Genomic DNA, 12,077 nt, shown 5'->3' on the forward strand with positions numbered 1-12,077 from the left:
TCACATGGAAAAGAAATCCTCAAGTTAAATGTTTTTCTTTGCTACTAAAGGTTTTCTACTTTCTCTTCTAGATAAAATGGCATCGAAAAGCCAGTAACAAGTACTTTGATTTATACATGTGTAACCTTTTTTTATCTTGGAATTTTTCTTTTAATGTGACATAACCTGATTGTGATTTCATATAAAAACCATACCAATTAATCAAATAGCCTTACCAAGGTAAACAATATTCTGCTATGAAATATCAGGCAGTTTCCTTTTCAAGGCAAGTTACTAGCTCTTTGGAGATCTAGGTTTGATTTTTATACCTACTATGCTTTGATAGTCATCTGTTTCCTAATGCTAGTATTTTTAGAGTGTTAAGCTTATTGTTAACCTATTTTCCTCCTAACATTACTCACCTATATAAGAGCAGTCGATGTCAACAATTGATAATTTAACTGGAGCTGTAGCAACAGTGACAAAGATTTAGCCATTCTGTCTTTATCTGAGAGGGGACGATAGATTTGTGTTCACATCCACACTTAGTTACATTGTGTAAGGCTTTTTCTAATTAACTAAAACCGGGGTTTGTCTTGTGTTTTTCTCATGATTAGACTAGGACTATGGGGCTTTGGAAGGAAGATGAAGGTCAAGTAATATTTTAACCACATCATATCAAGGGTCCACACCATCAATATGATTCATCATTGTTGATGCTGACCTTGATTACATGGCTAAGGTGCTATCTGTCAAGGTCTCTTCCCTGTCAAGTTACTCCCTTTTTCTCCCCCTGTCCACACTATACTATACTCTCTGCAAGGAAGTCACTATGCACAGACCAAACTTAAGGTGGGGAATTATGGGCCCCACTGTAAAGGCTTCTTTTATTTTTTTTAAAGATTTGTTATCTATTAGAGACAGAGAGAGTGGGGGGCGGGGCACAGGGAGAGAATCTTCAAACCAACTCCCAAAGGCCAAAGCAGGGCTTGATCTCAGGACCTAAGAGATCATGACCTTAGCCAAAACCAAGAGAAGGATGCTTAACTGACTGAGCCGCCGAGGCGCCCTGAGGCTTCTTTAAAAATAATTTTGAGTGGCTACACAAAATCTTCTAGACCATACCTCAGATATACCTGAATATTGTCATGACATTGCTAAACTGCCAAGTCTCTGCTTCTCTGAAGGGTGCCAAATAACTAAAATAGGTCAACAAATTTACCCATAATTTTACATGACAATTTTAAGAACCTTTTATTCTTTTTAGTACTTCCATTATTCTTTTTTATATTTCTCACTCTGCAATAAGGCAAAAAAAAAAAAAAAACAACTCAATTGTTACTAAATTAAAAGAGAAAAAGTAGAAACTCTGTAGTAACAATAAACTGATTTTAATGCAGCCAGTGATTCTTAATAAAATGACAATTCTACCCAAAAAGCCATGGAGCCTCATATGGTCAGGAATTTGAAGCTTCTGGGATAAAAATTATCCAAAAATGATCATACACATAACAGAAAGAATTCCTGATGTAAACTATGTGTATCACAGTATCACAATATTTTAGTATCACAGATCTCTAATTCTCCACAGTTCCCATTAGGATAAATTACATTCTCTGAGAATTAGCAAACCATCACCTGATAAAAATGCTTTGTTGATCTGGTTATGTCCTTTACAAAACAGACTCAAGAAGCAAAACTATCCACAGTTCCTATTCCAAACCACACACACACACACACACACACACACACACACACACACAGAAAGTGAATACATAGCACTTTATCCATTCAGTTGTTAGCAGAGAAAGTTTTCAGTGCTAGGTGCACACAAAGCAGATTGCTGAATAAAACCTCTGCCCCTCTGAGCACTTTTCTTCCACAACTCTCTTCCTGCTTCCTTCATTACCTGAAAAGAATTCTGACACAGCCAACAGCCCACCATCGCTATTAGACCTTGACTTCTGCTTTAATTATTATTTAAAGTTATCAAATTCCTAATATGTTTAAATAAAGGGATGGATTTGATATGAAATGAGTGAACTGTTAGACATTGAAAAGGTATACTGAAAATCCTCAGGAGAAACATCCAAACCCATGTGTGTGGTGCAGCAATAATCTTGAACTTCTAGATACTTCCAGATAAGCATACTCTCAACAGCTTCGTGAATATAATTGGAAGCAGACCTTGCTTAAAGACAATTCATATTGTACTCTCAAGGTGATTACATACCATCCTCCTGAAAAACTAAATCATTGTGAAGCATTACAATATCTGTAAGTTGACTTAGATTTTATGGAGGATATATTTGTATGTGAAGAAAAAAAGAACGTTTCATCTTTGTTGATTATGTGGACTAAATTTACTATAATTTATTATTTTCCTGAGTTCCCCTGAATTAGAGTAAAATCCCCATGTAAGAATAGATAAATTAACAATGCCCTTTAGATTAATAATGCATTATTCTTTGCTGAACCTTTTGCTCTCTCTATGAACAATTTTGTAATCAAGAGTACTGAAACTTTGCATTAACTTTTATTGCTGGCAAAATTCATTGCTAACTATAACATCTGTAAACATTCGTAGTAGGCAGTTTTAGTAGATGGTTACATAAATAGCCACTTTTAATTTATTTGAATAATCACCATTTTTCCTTCCTATTTGATAGTCTAAGGAGAAAAGACACCTAACACAATGCTTCACACCCCAGCTCATAATTAAATTCTTAAATGAGGCGTTAAAAATTCATGACATCAAAACTTATCAACTCAATGAGAAGAATGAAAAGTTGGCCCCTTTTTCCCTTCTGAAAATAAAAAGAAGCAAAGAGAGTGATTTAATGGAGATCTAAAATTACTTCTCCTTTAAACTATACCTCTATCTCTATACAATGTTTGAATATTTAATGGTCTTTTAAAGGACTGTGATTCTACAGTATCAGAATCTCCCCCTACATAGGGAGGAACGACGGATGCCTTTAAAACTGAGCAGTGACAAAAGCATGTGGCCAGTCATCTTTAGCCTGCCGATTTATACTATTTCCCAAATAGCTTTTACCATCAGACATTTCCCTCAGCTCTTCCTCCTGTGTCTTCTTCCACAGGTCTAATCCCCATCCCAAGATCACTCCGGCCATTTACTCTTCTCTACTTCTGATGTGTGATAAAAGGGGCTGTGGGGGAAAACAGCAACAACAAACAACAAACCTCAACTTATTCTCTGGTTCGAGCTTCAATTCTAAGACTGAACTATGCTAACTTAACCACCTCTTACTGATGTGTCCAATATTCCTCAAAATTGCTACCATCTCCATTCTGTATAGAAATGCAGATTTAGTACACGTATATAAAACTTCTTGAGGAGAAGAGTAGGAAAACGTTTATTAATCCTGAATAATAACAGTTACGTATTTTCATTGCTAGGGATACACTTGATTGGAATATGTGAATTTCAAGTGTGGCTAACTGTCACACTGAAGTTCTAAAGCCAACTAATTATAAAAAACAATGACCATATTAGACATATAATCTGACTTCATCCATGTATATTTTCTAGATGTAATGTTTGAATTTCAGCTAGACCTTTAAAATGCCACACTGTCTTGCACAAATTGCCCACCTGTTAATATTGTTACCTGTAGATTACAAAAAGGTTAATCCATTTCATGGAGACATTATGGGTTAAAAAAATTAAACGAAATATGAAATAAAAGCTGCCACAAAACATTTAATTTTTATTTGGATGATATAATTAGGAGTATTGACTCTTTTGATATAGAAGTGATAAAATGCAGCCTATTACATCTCCAAAGTTCCAAAGTTTGCTCATCTTCACTACCAAAAGATAATTCTATTAGAGATATCCTTAAAGAAAAGGTTCCCACCCTTATTTTTTGTTTTGTCCTAGACAATTCCTCTCACTATCAGCCTAAACAAAATCAAATATCTAAATGAATAATTAGACTAAAGTCTTACAATGCATTCAAAAGTCAAAAATGTCATTTGGATTATTTGCTGTTATTAATTCTGATCATTAGCACAAACTTCTAGAATTTAACATAAAATTTAAAAAAATATTTTATTTATTTGAGAGAGAGAGAGAGAGAGCGACAGCAGAAACACAAGCAGGGGGAGTGGGGGAGGGAGAACCAGGCTTACTGCCGAGCAGAGAGCCTGATGTGGGGTTGGATCCCAGGACCCTGGGATCATGACCTGAGCCAAAGGCAGACGCTTAACAACTGAGCACCCAGGTGCCCCGATAATTTTTTTTTTTTCATATTGATCTGGAGAGCATCTTAAATATAGAAATAAATAATAAGAGCAAAAGTAGTAAAGCGGAGGTTAACAGGTTTAGGAATATGTATGTTGTCAAACTGTTCACCATAATAAATAAGTTGTATTGATTTTCATGCTCATCTCCTTGTGTCCTCAAGGACACGACACACCGTTCACCGTTCCACTTTTTTTCCTCATTTTAAAGAACATAATTCACTACATAAAATTTGGAATTATAGGAAAATATAAAGAGGTTTTGAGGACATGTACACACAGCCATTGGTGATGTTTCCTAATCACATATACACGTTTTTAATCTACTCTATATTGGCTAACAGTATTATAGCAAAGGAATTCTAGCTGCCATTAAACATTCTTCATGAATATAATTTTAAAGGGTGAATTATATGGATATACCAACAATTTACATAATCATTTCCTGCCATGAACGCTTGGGCTATTCTCATTTTTTTTCTATTATAAAGTAGTAATATAAAAAAGTCTTTGGTCATACACATTTTAAATTTTTTGTAGAGACTTTGACTTTATTTAATTAAAAAAACTTTTCATTTGACTATAGTTGACATGCATTTTAATTTTTAAGGGCAGAATCACAGGATGTTTTGAGCATAGGATAATAGGCTCATAACTAAACTAGGTAAAAGTTTATGAATATGCATAAGACTTTTTGCTGTCCAGATGGTAAAAATAATTTATTCTTCTACCAGTTATGTGTGATGGTTACCACTGCACAAACCTCAAAAGCATAAAGTATTTTTAGTTTTGGATTTGTTTACTTCAATAGTTGACTGGCATTTTAGTAGCACATGCTGATGTTTCACTTTGAACTGCTTTAATAATTAGAAAAGAATGTAACATTTTTTGCCATGTGTATTTCTTCTTTGGCTTACTGGCTTTGCATGTTCTTTGTCTCATTATCTATATTATATTCTCTTAGGTACCTCTCATTGATTGGTATGAACGATTTATTAGGATAGTGAACCTCTATTATGTTATAATTATTATAAATAATTTTTTCCCAGTTTAATTTATTTTCTTCATTATTTTATGGTAGAGACTCTACCTCTGTTCTTACGGTTTTAATCTCCTAATGAATAAATAAAATCTAATTAGTGCAATAAGAAGGCATAGTTATCAAGGGATACTTCAAAAGATCATGTCCAATCTGCCACTGCCTTAAATGGAGTCCTTTCTTGGTCACTCTATCATTATCTGTCTACCCTATTAAGTTAGGATAAAGAAATGGAAAGCTATGGAAAAATTAACTAGTTAAGTATAGGAAGTGGGATATGAACATGGAATTAACTGTACAGAATTTACTGCACAATATAAAACAACCATTTACATAAATGCAACTACAAGAGTTGGGAAGATGGAACCATGCTTGCATATTACAGAATGGTTGATTTTTATAATTTCATTCCTTTATCTTGATTTTGGGTAATTCTCACTTTTTTCTCCTATTACACTTGCTTTCAAAACTTTAGAATAAATTATCTTTTTTCATTTCAGCTCCTTTCAAAATACAAAAGCTGAGCACCTAAACTCCTGTCTGTATTACCATCATACCAGCATATTCATCTATCCTAACAATTTCTCCTAAGTTCTTTAATACCGGTAGCGATGAGTACGTCTTTAACAAATTGGAATCCTGGTGCTCTAGAAATTTAAAGACCACATCTGATTCTTTTATGTCTGCATACTTACCAATTTTTCCTAGCCCTTTGCTTCCTGAAATGAATAAATGCTATTCTTTATTTCTCTAACAAACTTTACAGAATTCTTTAGCACTCAGAATAGGATGCTAATGACCACCATAATGAATAGGGAAATCCGAATTTGTAATTTTAACAGAAAATCCTGAAAGAAAAGGCCTAAGAAGTAAAGTAGTCAAAAGCCCATCTCAGGACGCTCAGCAATTACCAATAATAGTCGGGGATTCATTCTATTTTAGTCACTCTTCATTTTATCCACACCTTTTCAAAAGCAATTTTATAAAACCTTTAATAAGATCCATTATTATGGAAATGGCAAAACATTTGGTAAGAAACCTCAAACCCAGGCAGGCTATTATTAAAAACAGGACAAGAGAAAACCTCTCCAATTACTAATAAGATGAGAGTACTCACAATCCCAAAGATAATCAAAGTCAATTTTATAATATTTCTAACAAGATTTTTACTTAATGAATTTTCATAACTGAACAGGGTAGATCCACATATTATAAGGATGATGAGAAGAACTCTTAGAAGGTCAATGTTTTCCCTAAATGCAGGAAAATTAATGAAGGACACTAAGAAAACTTTTATCATTAAAATATAATATTTTAAGTATAGTTTCCTTGCTGCTAACTATCCTTTTGGTTCTTTTCTCATGTTAATTTGTGAACATAAAACCTAGAGTCTTTTAAAGAACAGCCTATACTGAATACTATTCTGAGGGTATCCATTACAAAAACATTTATCACACACACATGCACTGATTCATGTGAAGTTATGACTTAATGTTATCTATTTTGGAATACCTGTACCATTTTTTTTAGGTAATAAACAAAACTTATATGAGGAATGTGATGTAAAAGCAATAGAATCATGCCCTGTTTATCCACAGTCCTACTTCCAGAAGCTTTAATCTGTAGCAATTTAGGGAGAAACTGAGGGTAAAAGAGAAGTCCTCCCAATCTGATCTACAGATTCAATGCAATTCCAATCAAAATCTGGGCAAGTTATTTTGTTTGTATCGTCAAACTTCTAAAGTTTATACTGAGACAAAAGACCACAAATAAACCAACATGATACTGAAGAAGAACAAAGTTGGAGGACTGACACTACCTGACTTCAACACCTACTATAAAGCTACAGCAATCAAGGCTCTGTGGAATTGTCAAAAGAGTAGCCAAATACTTCAATGGACCATAATGAAGGGCCCAGAAATAGACCCAAAGAAAAACGGTCAACTAATCTGTGACAAAAGAGCAAAGGTAATACAGTGGGGCAGACACTCTTTTCAACAAATGGTGCTGAATCAAATGCACATCCACATGCAAAAAAAAAAAAGACAAAGACTTTATACCTCCATTCACAACAGTTAATAAAACCCCCAGAAGATAAACAGGAGAAATAAAGATGACCTCGGGTTTGGTGATCACTTTCTAGATACAACACCAAAGGCGTGATCCATGAGAGAAATAACTGGTTATATTAGACATAACTAAAATTAAAAATTTCTGCTCTGTATAAAAAACCATCAAGAGAATAAAAAGACAAGCTACAAACTAGGAAACAATATTTGGAAAAGACACATCTGTAAAGGACTGTTATCCAAAATATACAAAAAACTGTTAAAACCCAACAATAAGAAAATGACTGGATTAAAAAATGGGCCAAATACCATCACAGAGACTTCACCAAAGATATACTGATGGCAAATAAGCATATAGAAAAGATGCTCCTCATCATATATCATCAGGGAAATGTAAACTAAAACAATGAGATACCACTATATACTTCTTTGATGGTCCAAATCAAGAACACTGACAACACTAAATGCAGGAGAGGATGTGGAGCAACGGGAACTCTTATTCATTGCTGGTGTGAATATAAAACGATACAGCCACTTTGGAAGACAGTTTAGTGGTCTTAGAAAACTAAACCTACTCTAAGTGTATATTACTCATTGAAAGAAACCAATCTGAGAAAGTATGTAGTGTATGATTCCAACTATATGACATTCTAGAAAAGGTAGAGCACAGAGGATTTTTAGGGCAGTGAAAATACTCTGCATGATACTATTATAGTGGAAATGTGTCATAATACATTTGTCTAAAACTGTAGCCATGTATAACACCAAAAGTGAACCCTAATGGAAACCATGGGCTCTGGGTGATAATGATGTATCAATGTAGGTTCATCAATTGTAACAAATGTGTCCCTCTGATGGGGGATGTTGATCACGGGGGAAGCTACTACACATGTACGGGGACGGGGTATGTGAGAAATCTCTGTATATTCCCTTCACTTTTGCCATGAGACAGACGGTTGCTGTGGGTGTCATCAAAGCAGCGGACAAGAAGGCAGCTGGAGCTGGCAAGGTCACCGAGTCTGCCCAGAAAGCTCAGGGGGCTAAATGAATATTATCCCCAACACCTGCCACCGCAGTCTTAATCAGTGGTGGAAGAACGGTCTCAGAATTGTTTGTGTCAATTGGCCATTTAAGTTTAATAGTAAAAGATTGGTTAATGGTAACAGTGCATCATAAAACCTTCAGAAGGAAAGGAGAATGTTTTGTGGACCATTTGGTTTTTGTGTGTGTGTGTGGCAGTTTTAAGTTATTAGTTTTTAAAATCAGTACTTTTTAATGGAAACAACTTGACCAAAAATCTGTCACAGAATTTTGAGACCCATTAAAACAAAAGTTTATGAGAAAAATAAATAAATAAATAAAACCACTCTAAAAGTCTAAAATACAGAAATGAAACAAAACAAAAAAACAACCAGCCTCCCCACCCCAAAAAAAGTCCTCTAAAGAGGGGGAAAATTTCTGCTGCATTTTTTTCTATAAGAACATAATGTAAAGCGCCTTGTTACCTCACTAAGCACGCAGGTATTTGATTTGTGTATAAAATGAGGTGCGCTATTTTAAATTATTATTATTGTTTACATTCCACTAACAACCTCCAGAAATTTTTAGATACTACAAATTAGAAGCAGTGAAGAAGAGGTAAAGGGTTAGAAACTTAACCCTGGAGAGCTACTGAGTAGAGGAAGAGTTGCCTTCCCTGAGGTTTGACGGGGAGGTGGTTGATAAAATTGCACATTTAAAGAAGTGCAAACAGCCTGACAAGTGAAGTAACCTCAGAGACGCTGCTCCATTAAAACCTTAAACACTGTTAACTATGCTGATCTATGCTGCTTCCCCTGGAAATTCCTGTTTTGAGGACCTAATCCCCTGGCTTGGGACCAGCCTTCATAGCCCTGAAATTTCTTTGAAGTTTATATTTTACTTTAAACATCTATATGAATTTTGCATCCTGATCCAAATATTGTATGTGATTTTAATTTAAATGTATGGCTCTCCTCTCTTTGTGCAAAGCCCCCCCCGCCCCGAAATCCATAGCAAATGTAAGCTTCAAGAAGTACCTCAGGCTGACTGTAATGGCTTCTTATGCCCTTTGATTCACTCAGCTGCATAACCAATTTTGAAAAGTCAGGGAAGGGTGACATATAATTCAGAAATATTTCCATAAAAATGGTTGAGAAACAAGAACATTCTGGGGATTAAAGGAATAAATTTCAGTCCCTGAAAAATGCCCTCAAGTGAAACCCACACTGCTTTGCAAAAGACCAGGTACAGCTGGTTTGAACAACAAACAAGTAGTATTGAGTTACTGTAGCTCTTCACTGTACTTTAGAAACTACTTAATTATTTCAATTTGCTTATGTGGAAAACAAGACTATTGTAAGCTTATCTAAATTATTTAGTGATTAAAACAGTATTTCAGCTGAAATGAGGGCAACTTTGCATTTTCTTTGAGTTTTAAACCTAAAGGATGATTTTATGATAAATTATTTTACTGTGGCCATGCCATGAAATCATAACAATGTAGATATTAATATAGCAAAGAAATGCAATCAACTGCTTGCCAAACCAACACAGTTTTGGTGTCTAGTTCTTTCTAAATGATGACAGCTAACAGCACCTAAGAGAAAAAAAAAAAAACTTTCCATAGACATCTCAAAAATACTGATATTTAATTCTCAGAAGCACAGCAGTATCTCGTCTTAAATAACACTCTACAAAATAATGTTAGTAACAGCTAATACTTAACATTTACTATGTACCAGCACTGCTCCAACGGCCTTATACACATTAACTCATTTACTCTGAGTAGGGTTTCACAGACGAGGTCACTGAGGCACAGGGGGTTAACTAACCAATGCAAGGCACATCGAGATTAAGTAGAACATAAACCCAGGATGCTGGACTCCAGGGACCTTAAGAGGACTGTTCTTCACTGTCACTACTGATCATTCAGTGAAAACAAAACAAAACAAAAGAAAACACAAGAACCCCTTCTCAGTGACGTACTGTGTGTTAGGCACTATGTAAGTCTCTGGGAAGGAAAAGAAGGGCAAGGGCTAGGAGAGCAAGGCACAGCATCTGGTCTCCTGTCTACCTACCACAAGGAGGCTGACTCAAATGAGGTACAGGTGTTCAAGTGCTTGCTTCTCCTAAACTACTCATTATTTAAACCATTTTAAAGGAATCTGTAACGTCTCTGCAGTCACCTATAACTTCTTATAGGCCTTGGACAAGGCAGATTTTCCCTCGGTTAATCCCATACTGATATAAAAAAATGCTACTGTTTTGTACGGAGAGCTCTAGGAAAATCAGTAAACAGAATGAAGTTAAATGGCAAAGGAACCTGTTGACTTTGCATGGCTACTGTCACCCAGGACTACCCGCACTGCCCAGTGGGGGAGGTGAGGACTTCTGGCATGTGAGCAGAATAATTCTTCCTGGGTGGGACCGTTCCATGGCTTGCTGGAGGTCTCATTTCACCGGCCACTAAATGCCATAGGTTTCTCCCACCCCTGAGTCACCGTGAAAAGCAAAATGTCTTCACATATTTCTGAATACCTTCAGGAGGTAGACCGGCCTGCAGTTGAGAACCATGTCCTATATTTTGAATGTCTATTGTTATTTTTGTATTTCATTTTTGTTGTAAGTTTTATCTTTATTACTCCCACGTAGACCTGAGATCTGTGGCTGGAACCTCAGTCACATTAAAAAGGCAACATTTTCCTAAAGACACTGAAGTATGCACATAACTCTGTCCTCAGGATCAGGAATACCATGGGTCCTTTCCTCACACATTATTTTGGGGAAAAGCAAGAATTAGGTAATATATCAAGTTTTTAATTAGTAATATGTATTTTTTAAATTTTTTATTGTTATGTTAATCACCATATATTACATCATTTGTTTTTGAGTAATATGTATTTTAACCGATGATGGCAACATTAGGAGAATGTACAAAAAAGGATAAAAGAATGACTCCCTTGATCCCTCGTCACACCTGTATTTCTCTTTACATGGCCATTCATTAAAATTTTAAATATGATTTCAAGAAAATGTAACGGTTAAGACCCAAGGAATTAATCTCAGTTCATATACTTGGTCTGTCAACATCTTCATTTTTGAACGCAAATTTTTATTTTGTTTGTAATTTTACGTATCAGGTGAAAAATATGTTCTATCAACATAATTGCTGAGGAACTCTTATGATTCCTTACACCTTTAACAAAATGAAACAAAACTCTGACTGGCAATAGACACCTTTTCTTAGCTCTGATCTGACTGAAGTCAGAGAGAAGGACATGATCTTACCAATCATACCCTAGACTTCCTCTGAGGACTCACTCAGATCCAATTATCCTAGAAATTCTGACAGCTTGAGAACTCAGGCAGAGGTACAATTTCAAGCAAAATCTAAAACATCTTCTAGTTAAAAACATAAAACAGACTATTTCTAGGATGGTAACCCATCTGCTGTATTGTAGATTTATACATTCTGTTTGCTTCTGTAAGATTAGCATTAATATATTTATAAAAGAAACAATAAGATATTCTATATGTTCAGTATGCAACTATTTATAAACTCCAGCTACAGGATATCACCATGGTAACAGGAATAGACAAACAGCTCAGTCCTCCATGCTATGATAGAAGCATTACTAATTTAAAGTAATGCGATATGTTTAAGACAGGCAAAAATTAGTTCACAATATAGTCGTCAACCT

The 12,077-nt window shown here is 35.1% G+C and overlaps 1 protein-coding gene across 6 annotated transcripts in view; it reads right to left on the reverse strand.

Annotated features, from left to right (window-relative positions):
• Positions 1-12,077, reverse strand: part of CBLB (Cbl proto-oncogene B) — a 220,016-nt gene that overhangs the window by 65,479 nt on the left and 142,460 nt on the right. The window lies entirely within an intron of this gene.

The sequence above is a fragment of the Eumetopias jubatus genome, unplaced genomic scaffold, assembly GCF_037043125.1.
Source record: "Eumetopias jubatus isolate StellerSeaLion01/CBP00866 unplaced genomic scaffold, mEumJub1_p1.0 scaffold_1, whole genome shotgun sequence".
Lineage (NCBI taxonomy): Eukaryota > Metazoa > Chordata > Mammalia > Carnivora > Otariidae > Eumetopias > Eumetopias jubatus.